The 10,286-nt window shown below is 37.4% G+C and overlaps 1 long non-coding RNA gene across 1 annotated transcript; it reads right to left on the bottom strand.

Annotated features, from left to right (window-relative positions):
- LOC119911711 lies at positions 1–4,332 on the bottom strand. Its single transcript, XR_005445994.1, has 3 exons — positions 3,111–4,332; positions 1,741–1,854; positions 1–82 (listed from the first exon to the last, which is right to left on the bottom strand). It is a non-coding gene; the product is annotated as an uncharacterized LOC119911711 (long non-coding RNA).
- Positions 4,333–10,286: the final 5,954 nt, after the last annotated feature.

Raw genomic sequence — 10,286 nt, 5'->3', positions numbered from 1 at the left:
TTGTGTGGTCTGATGACTATTTGTCCATAACTGACGTCTCCTGCTCCTCTCACTGCTGAGTAGACTGCAACTGGTTCACTCTCTGGAAAATAAAATACATACTAATTACATAACTGCGGGTACTACAGCTGTGACTAGTGCTGAGTATATTTACTGGTGTTAGCACTACTACTTGTACAGCAACACACAATAATACTACTGCTATAGAAAGAAGTTTATTGTTTTTCATGTAGAATTACAATAAGTTTTATAATAGACTATAAACGGCAGCAGGTTTAAAAGTTATCTTTTTCTTAACACCACAGATGTGAAAGGTGAAAGACCAAATATAACTGAAGAGTATTTATCTGAAACGGGGAACTAGATGACCACAAAACAACACATTTCAGCTCAAGGCACAAAATATACAGACACATCACCATCAGCTAAAGCAGACCACACTGTAGTGAGAAACAACACCAGCTTCACACTACAGTTCACTGGAGTCAAAAGGAGGAAGTTGATTGTGGTTTGATGTGCAGAGTGGAAAAAAAAGATGCAGACGCACATCATCTCCCTTTAAAAATAAGGTTCGCTTGTACCTTGGCGCATTGCTATTCAAATGGCGGATGAATGGCGCATTATTGAAACCATCAATTGACTGAATGCCAAACTCACAGCAGAGAGGGGATGTGGACGAACACGTGGACGTGAAAAACTGTGTCTGATCATGAAGCCTAATGTTCCTCTGCAGCTCTGTGGTTTATCAGTGAAGTGTCTGAACTCCACTGCAGACTGGAGTCTATTATAAACTATGATGAACCAGTCGTGGGTCACAGTTCTCTCTTCCACTGTTTTTTTAAATTTTGTGTTGTATTGATGTGTGAGTGTTTTCAATTTACTTTCATGATTAGAAAGGCTGCTGTCAGTCATGTTAAAAGTTTCCATGTGCGCATGAAAGTCATGGCAAATGACGTGGGGAATTTAAGCAAAACCAAAAAAATAAAAAAAACTGTAGTTATAAACTATTGACTCTCTGTTGGAGCTAAGGATTGATCACTGTATGAACCTTTACTTCTTTGTGTCCCATACACACTTTATTTCTCTTCTTGCAATAACAATTTAAGGAAAAAAAGATTCTCATTATTCCGACACCACATGAATGCACCATCACTCACTACTCACCCCTCCCTTTACAAGCGTGCAGGAGAAGATATGGTGGCTGACACGCTTTATTGGCTCTGTGCTAAATAACATGTATGGTCCTCAATTTGTCTAAATTTCACTTCTCTTCTTAGTTCTAGTTAACCCGTCAACTACTACTAGTAGTAACATTACTTCTTTTTATTCTTAGTTTTCGTACATATGAGTGGTGACGAAACACACTCTGTAGTGCAGTCTGTCCATTTTGGCTATTGTAGAAACATGGCGACAAAACATGGCGATGTCTTGCTCTATGTAAAAGGACCCGCGGTGTATGTAGATAAAAATGGCGCATTCTAAGGTAATAAAAACATAACGCGACATGCAATACACATCATGAGCCAAAACAAACCAGACTTTATTGACCAAAAAACATTGATTTTACATTTGATTTACTTTTATGAACATACTTTCCAATATATCCTCATTTTATAAATATGTCCTCTCAAGGTCTAAACCTCAAACTGGTCCTCACAAAGACATAGAACAAGAACACAACAAAGGACAAGAACACACACTCACTGTCCCTGAAAAACAGAATCAATAAAACACCATTACCTCTGCTGCGTCTGATTGGCTGCTGTAGGCGATGTGATATTTTGATATCACTGTATGTGATGTCATCTGTGATGTCATCTGGGATGTCATCATCCCCAACTTCTACTTCAGCAGCTGAATGAGCCAAAACGAGCAGAAATTTTAATCAATGAAGACCATGTGATGTAATCAAAAGCTCCACAGCTCACTAAATGGAGCCTGTGGTGAGATTGTTTTATTGCACAGTAATGTTATTTATGAGAATCCTGATGGACGTCTGACTTAAAAGTTCAGTGTGTAAGTTTTACTGGCATCTAGCGGTGAGGTTGTAAAGATAGCCACGGTGGCTAACACAAGACAAAAGATGTCGTCGTCTGAGACAGCGCAGAGTCGTTCAAGAAATTAGGTTTCTTTAGATAGATTGGCTATATAAAGAAATTATATTTACTTAATTATTGAGTAAAACCATATGTTGTTGTGAATATTATTGTTACTTGTTTATCAAACAACAGCAACACCAAGAACTGAAGTGCTACATTTATTGCATAAAACATTATTTTACTGCACTGTAATCATACAATTTGTTAAATCTTGGGAGGGTTCTCTCATTTGGACTAAGAAAAGTATATGAAGAACATCTCAAAAATCACATCTAGTGCAAGTATGACCTTTGGCTACTGACAGATAACAGGAAAATGGTAGCCAAGATTGTGTGACCTTGTCACTGTTTCCGTACCACACAGTCCATTATAAACCACATAATAGATATGAAGTTTACAAAGGCATAGTCAGGTGAGGATCAAGGGTCCTCTCCACTTTGTTCTATTAGTAAACTTGGAAAAGCCAAAATAGATCCTGGAGAATAACGTTACACGAATTTACAATCCAACTACATATTTTACAACATTGACAAGCGAAAGACGTTACTTCTCTCAGTGATTATGTCCCATCACCAAAACTGGCATGCTGCAATAATATGTGACCCACGGCCAGATTATGATGAGCGTATACACAGCAAGAAGAAGAACGTAATGACGAAACACGCTCTGTAGAGACTATTGTCAGTTTGGGCTACTGAAGAAACATGCGGGCGCAAATTGTCAATTTCCATGTGAGGGGACCCGCGGTGTATGTAGACAAAAATGGCTCATCTAAGGTAATAAAAACTTAATGGTTTATTATGTAAGGTCTTTATACACTGAAAACATAGTTCTGTCAATAGATCCTCCTAAATTTTACACACTGGACCTTTAAATTAACAGTTTGTAAATTATTTTTACATCCAGAAGTGTTAATTGAAATGTATCAACACTAAAATGTGACTTTAAATGTGATCTGCAGCACATAGCTGTAAATAAAATGTTAATTTGTTGTCAAAGTCTGTGTCTAACCTTTAGGTTTCCAACGGTTGCATCGTCTCACCAGTAGAACCAGAAGAATCAGTAGAACCAGTAGAACCAGTAGAACCAGCACACAGAAAGATTGAACAGAGAGAGGAGGAGAGGAGGAACCAGGAGGTGAGGTGGGTGAGGAAGAGGTAACGGGAGGAGAGGGGGTGGCTTTCACTAAAATGTACAAAAAACTTTAATTAAGCATTGAAATTAAAATAAATGAATGATACATTCTACAACATGCTAACAGGTTCCTGCATGCTATCGCTCAACCAGCTAGAAGCCTGCCTGTTCCCCAGCATAGACGTGCGTGTTGACCTCCTGACCTGCTCAGCCTGTTGGGTCGACCTCCAGGTTTTCCCCCCGGAACTGTTCAGTCCACCTGTATTGCCCTCTGCCGTTCGCCTCACTCTTCGCATCTGATCCTTTTCCTTTTCACAACCACACTCTGGACTCTGACCCTGACTCTGACTCCAAACACCAAGAGCTTCCTGGGGTGGGGGTTTGGGTTTCTGTCATGATTTTGGGTTTTGGTGTTGTACAGTAGCTGGTCTGTTGGATCATACCACACAGGCCAGCCTTCAAATCCAACATGCATCACTGAGCCTTGGCCATCCATGACCCTGTCGCCAGTTCACAGCTTTTCCTTCCTTGGACCACTTTTGATGTACTGACCACTGCAGACCGTTTTGGAGACGCTCTGACGCAGTCAGCCATCACAGTTAGGCCCTTGTCAAAGTCACTCAAATCCTTGCACTTTCCCATTTTTCCTGCTTCACACTCATCAAATTTGAGCACACAATGTTCATTTGCTGCCAAATATATTCCACCCACTGACAGGTGCTATGGTAACATAATAATCAGTTTTATTTACTTCCCTATGTTATGGCTGATCTATGTATATTGCCTTCTGTTTTGTTCAGTCCTTGTCGGTTCATTATCATTGTTGGTTGGTTTTGTGACGTATTGGATGTCTCTGCTGGATATTGTTTGTTTCACACTCTGCAAATTCTGACTTAGGTTAGGTAGAGTAAAAAAGATCAAATATCAAACGGTGGGTTGAACGTTAAGAAATTTAGTTAGAAATGTCACATTATGAATCATCTCTGCTGTCCTGAAACCTGCTAAAGTCAATGTAGAAAACAAAATGAGATCAGTTTGAGAATTATCTTTGAGCTCCTCACCTGTGACAGAGATCCAGCTGGATGGAGACTCTCCACGACCGCTGATGTCACACTTGTAGAGGCCTTCATCAGACTTTGAAACATGGTGGATGGTCATGTGACCTGTAGGCTCAGTCCTGATGAGGAAGCCATCTTTATAGAAACCAGCTGGGATGTTGGAGGGAGGGGTCTCTGTTTTACAGTGCAGAGTGACATCATGTCCCTCCATCACAGGGAGGACAGGACTCTGCAGGATCACTGGTCCACCTCAACACAGAGACTCAACTCTGAGAGAGTACTCAACTACAGCATTTCATCATTTACACACAGCTTCATCAACACTAACTCCACAGTCTGATCTTACCAGTGACAGTGATGTTGATGGTGTTACTGGTTGCTCCCTCTCTGGACTCACACCAGTAAACTCCACTGTCCGATGGGGTGATGTAGCTGATGTTACAGGAAGAACCAGCTGATCTTCCCCAGTACGATTCACACTGAGACAGCCCTCCTTTACTCGTGTTCCTTCTCAGCGTCCATCCAGCAGAGCTGTCGTCCTCCTCACAACTCAGAGAGACAAACTCTCCTTCAAACAGCTGAGAGCTGCTGGGACTTACAGTCAGAGAGGCTGGAGGAAGAGACAGATAGATGTGGTTAGAGAGCTTTAATTGCATTTTTGAAAATAATTCTTTTCTCCACATTCCCCATATTCCTACTTTCTCACTGTCTACACTTCCTACTGCTGAACTGATCTCAAGCTCAGATATGAGCTGATAAATAAACTCATTGCGCATATTAAGGTTAACGTAAAGGGTGTAGGTTTCATTTTTATGTAAAAGGGAACTCAAAATTCAGGCAGCAGGTGACAATTCAAAATAAAAATTATTAGAGAATATAATACTGTAAGGCTCTCAGGTATTCTGTTTTTCTTTCACATATATTTCACCTTTAGAGCAACTTTCCTCATGTAAGATTATCCCTGCTGAGTCAGCACACATGCAGACATGATTTAGTCTTTCCTCCACCTTTTGTTTCTAAAGAGGGCACTTCTTTAAACAACAGTAGCCGCTGCATTCTGCTGTGCAGTCCTGGTTCTTGAATTACATTTTTAAAGCAGCATTTTCAGCTTTGGCTCCAGTCTGCAACACTGTGGCATCAAAACTGCATTCAGTGTTTTATTGTATTTGTAAAGTAGCTGTTTCCCTCCACAAACACTATCCTAAACACTAACTTTTCTATCAGGGAGTGAATAACTTTTCAACTGTGACAGAAGAAGTTTTCTCACCTTGGTTTGTTGTGCAGCTCAGCAGTGAGGTCAGAACTAAAGAGAAATCAGACCCAGGTTGGTTTTACATACAAGAACAAAACAAGACATCTGTACTTTCTACAACACAGAACAACATGCTTGTAGAGCACAGAAAAACAGCCACATGTTGATATTACTTAATGGAAATAACAAAATATATTTATTTAAGGATGCATTGACACGATGACTAATTTCTTTTTTTAAATCTTTGTTAGGACAGTAGTGAGTAAATGCAGAGGAGCTATTCAAGTGCTGAAAAGAAATACTCCAAAGGGTAAAACAACCAATAAAAGGGCTCCGCAGCTATTTTGATTGCAACGTGTTTCAAGCTTGGTGTTGTGTATGAATGAATGTTTATAAGAATGAAATGATTTGTGGGGTTCCTCAAGGTTCAATTTTAGGGTCTACACTTTTTATCCTCTACATGCTGCCACTTGGAGACGGCATCAGGAGGCACATCATAGATGTCCATTGCTATGCTGACGACACACAGCTTTACATTATTATGTCTTCTGATGACTCATGGCCAATAGATGCTCTTTTTAACTGCATTTTCAATATCAAGTCATGGATGACAGAGAATTAACGAACTAAAGTCTTGATTATTAGTGCTAAAGCTCAGAGAGACAAACTTAACCCCTTGATGCCTGAATTTCTTTACAGTGAAAAAAATTTATTTTCATTACCTTTCAAGCTGATGTTCAATCAAGTGGAAATTGTTAATTTGTTTATAGACCATAGAAAATATATTAATTCAGGTATGATGTAGGTATATAAAACCAGTGCTTGCAAAAGGTTCCCAGGTATATATCAAATATGCACAAAGAGACACTGGGGGAATACATGTGCTATCTCAGCTGCAGTCTGAAAGGAAGAGGTGTGATGCGTATTAGCAAGTATTGGCATTAAACCAATGTCAGCAAGTAATAAACCGAGTTTTGTACCATTAAAAACACAACTAAGAATGCATTTTAGCATCTTAAGGACATTGCCAGTGTTTCTATCTCACTAATGCACTAATGTACGCCTTGATTACCAGCAGGATTGATTACCGTAAAGCTCTATTTTCTGACCAGAAAGAGAGCAAACATTACATCGGTTTTAAACACTCTGCACTCCTTATCTGATTTTAACATACTTTAATTGGTTTACAAAACTCTTAATCTTAGTCTTGGTCCAACCTATTTATCAGATTTGGCCTATGAACTCTCTCGAGTCCTCAGGTCTTCCAGAAGATGTCTTTTAATTATCCCTAGAGTGAGGACAAAACTGTTGAGATTTTTAAAAGACTACTTTAGAGCTAACTTTTCTCTGGCTGTTAATTGAACTTTATTTATCTTATATGTGTGAATTTTAATCAGTTGCATTTCTTTCTAAATCGTTTTATTTATTTATTTATTTTATTCATTTTATTCATAGTCCATACCGCTCACAATCGCCACCCAATGGAGTATAAAGCCATCGCTTGCCAGCACCATCTAGCAGCATCCAATTTCCGGTAATCTTAATATTCTTATAGAGATCTGAGCAAAAGCACCATATATAGCGACCTGTACAAATGCACTTAAAGGGGTACTTTTTAATTATCTCCCAATAAGACTACTTCTAAATGACTTCATTTTATCTGCACATTTAGATATTATGGTTTTAAACACAAACGTGGCTTTAAACTAATGATCATAGCCAAATTATTGAACCCAGGGTCAGTGGTCATGGTGGTGGCCTTGTGAGTGTTTTTAAGAAGAGCTTTATATGTTACAAAGCACCCTGTGATACAATCTTATCCTTTGCTCCTCTCACTTTTAAACTTGTCAGTCTTAATCCAATCATAATCGCTATCTTTCACATGACTTCATGACTCCTTAACTAACCACAAATCAATTTTAACAATTAAGATTAATACCATTTATAAAACTACACACGTGTAGTTGGTGTAAGTTAACACATTATTACAGATATAGTTTCATGTAACTACTTTAAGCAGCCACGTATCAGGTTGACTGTGAAAGACCTGCATGGTGATCACATTGTTCCAACATGGCACAACGGTCCTTCATTTCATTACTTGTTACTTGTGCTTTGTAAAGCATTCAAACTTGAAACAAAAACATGAAAACAACATTATTCAAACCTCAAACATAAACTCTTTGAACCAGTTGATATTTTACACTCCATGTAAAGTAAAAATGTAAAAGTAGATTTTGAAAATTCGAGCCATTGGACATGTAATATACTTCAATATATCATCTAAAAATAAGTTTGATTGTAAGTATAATCATATCTCATCTCTTCATGAATTAATACAACAATGTCTATATTTCTATTCTAAACTGTAGCGCTGTAGGCAACAAGCAGGAAGTGGGTAGAGGAGAGTTTACACACCCAAATATGAACCTAATAAATATCTAACATAAATAAATACAATTTAACTCCCCTCCACTCAATTTCTGCTTGTTGTTACCCTCCTGGAACTATTATGGTAAAACATGTGTGAGTGTCCCGTGAAAACAGATTACAGTTTACGATTACACTTAGCTTAGCACGAGTCTTCTGACATTACAGCCACCAGTTAACAAGTATTAAAACGTTAGTTGCTCGTTCACTTAAGTGAACTTCAATTCACAATGATTTAAAATACCACGTGTTTATTTAACCTGTGGACTAATATATGCAAATCTGTGCATTAATTAGCCTTTTTCATCAGGTAATACTATTTACTATTCACTACATTGAGTAACACCGAGCTGTTGTTAATAAGTGTTTTGGGTTTGGTTTGCAATTAGATAATATTTTTGTATAAAAGTGTCTAAATATTGTATTGTTTGGGTCTAACACGGTTATATGGGGTTCTTAATTGCAGCATAAAATAGAATACATATATGAATAAATAAAATTGGTGTTACGCTGTGTTTAGGGCATAACTGTTTGTTTTCTGTCTACTAAAGAACATATTTCTAGTTTTGGTCTAATTTGACACAAAGTACTGCTTAATACGTTTTATTATAGTATTGTAAAATAAAGACAATTTTTCTTATTTAAAAACAAGTTGTCTTTTGTGTTCAGTGTAAATACAAGGGCTGCACAATATGGTTAAAAAAATAAAATTGCTATTTATTTGACAGATATTTGTGATATTATTCGTGATTAGAGGAAATTATCTTTTTTGCATCACATTTAAAATTTTATACTGAAAAACTGATGATAACAGGGTCTTAACCAAAAAATTGTTTTCTTTTATAGATCTGCAACGATACAGTACATCATTATGAAGCTGTTAAAAAGCCTTAATCAATAAATGGCAGCTTCTGCGATAATGCACTTGGCCATAGAGCAATTTTGATATTGTTTTGATTAACTGTGCTGCCCTAGTAAATATCTTTTTGTTTAAACTTTTTTTGTGATTTTCTTCTATCAGTTTTCTTCTCCTACTTTAAAGTAAAACTAGTAGAAATTATATATTGTCTGTTGATGCCGTTTGGCTAAATTCAGTCTTTGTATTCACGTTATCCACGTGGAGACCAACATTCATACGTTAAGTAGATTCTTACTTACCTAGAAGCCACGGTAAAGATGATCCCTCCATTTTAGATCTTGGTCATCTGAGATCAACACATTAACGTTTAACCAGTCACACAAACTAAAACCCACCTCCTCCTTTTTCCTGTGGCATTGTTGTGGTTTTCTCTCAAGCAGTTAGCAGGAAATGGGCCTGATGTTCCGCGTATTTGTACATAGAGTGTAACAATGGTCTATTAGAAATCACACCTCGAAGTCAACAAATGAACAAAACGCCATTTTTCACATTCCACAGTGCTAAAAACACAAAAAACAAATTACAAGACAAGACACTACACAACACAGTAACTAACTCTAGATGAGACAAATGAGAAGATTTATTTCTGCAAGGCAGAGTGAACATGGAGTCGCTGGAGCGTAACTGAAACCTGTGTCTGAATCTTTAATAATAGCAACATTAATAATAATAATAATAATAGTGTCCGTGCACAGCTTGGTCAGTTATTTATTTTGAGACTTGATGAGTCTAAACATAAAGGCTACTTCCTGTTAACTGCCTTCGAGAAAACCACAACAGTACCTGTGATACAGAAAGAGGAACAAGGTGGGTTTTACTTCGGGGGGTTTGTGGGTGTTAAACGTTAATGTGCTGATCTCAGAAGATTTAAAATGGAGGAATCATCTTTACCCTGGTTGCTGGGTAAGTAAAAATCTACTTAATATGTGAATGTTTGTCTCCACATTTAGATTAGTTCAAAAACATTTCTGGTGTTTTATAGTGAGTTACAGAGTGAACCTGAATACAGACTGAATTCAACCAAACAGTGTTTTCAGATCACATTCATTTTAGCTACGACCAGAGAGAAGAAATTTAAGTAATCACTATTTGCTAATATGGCAGCAAAGAATCCACAGTAACACATACATTACTGCAAGTGTTCATTTTCATTTCTTAACAATGTCAATCATAACATATAAGAAAAGGAAATCATGTAGAAAAGTTTTGAACAAAAAGGTATTTATCATACTGAAGTGCTACAGAAGATTGTATAAATGACAAACATTGTACAAATTATTGCAAATTAAACAAAAACAATGCAAATAACGAGTCTGTCATTTAACCCTTTGGTGCCTGCCTTCAAGTACTCCAAACTAAATGACAATGTAGGTCATTTTAAACAACCTCCAAAT

Source organism: Micropterus salmoides, unplaced genomic scaffold (genome assembly GCF_014851395.1).
Source record: "Micropterus salmoides isolate LMB-PRFRI ecotype aquatic unplaced genomic scaffold, ASM1485139v1 Ms_hic_scaffold_2, whole genome shotgun sequence".
Taxonomy (NCBI): domain Eukaryota; kingdom Metazoa; phylum Chordata; class Actinopteri; order Centrarchiformes; family Centrarchidae; genus Micropterus; species Micropterus salmoides.
This window is presented reverse-complemented; position numbering and strand designations above follow the sequence as displayed.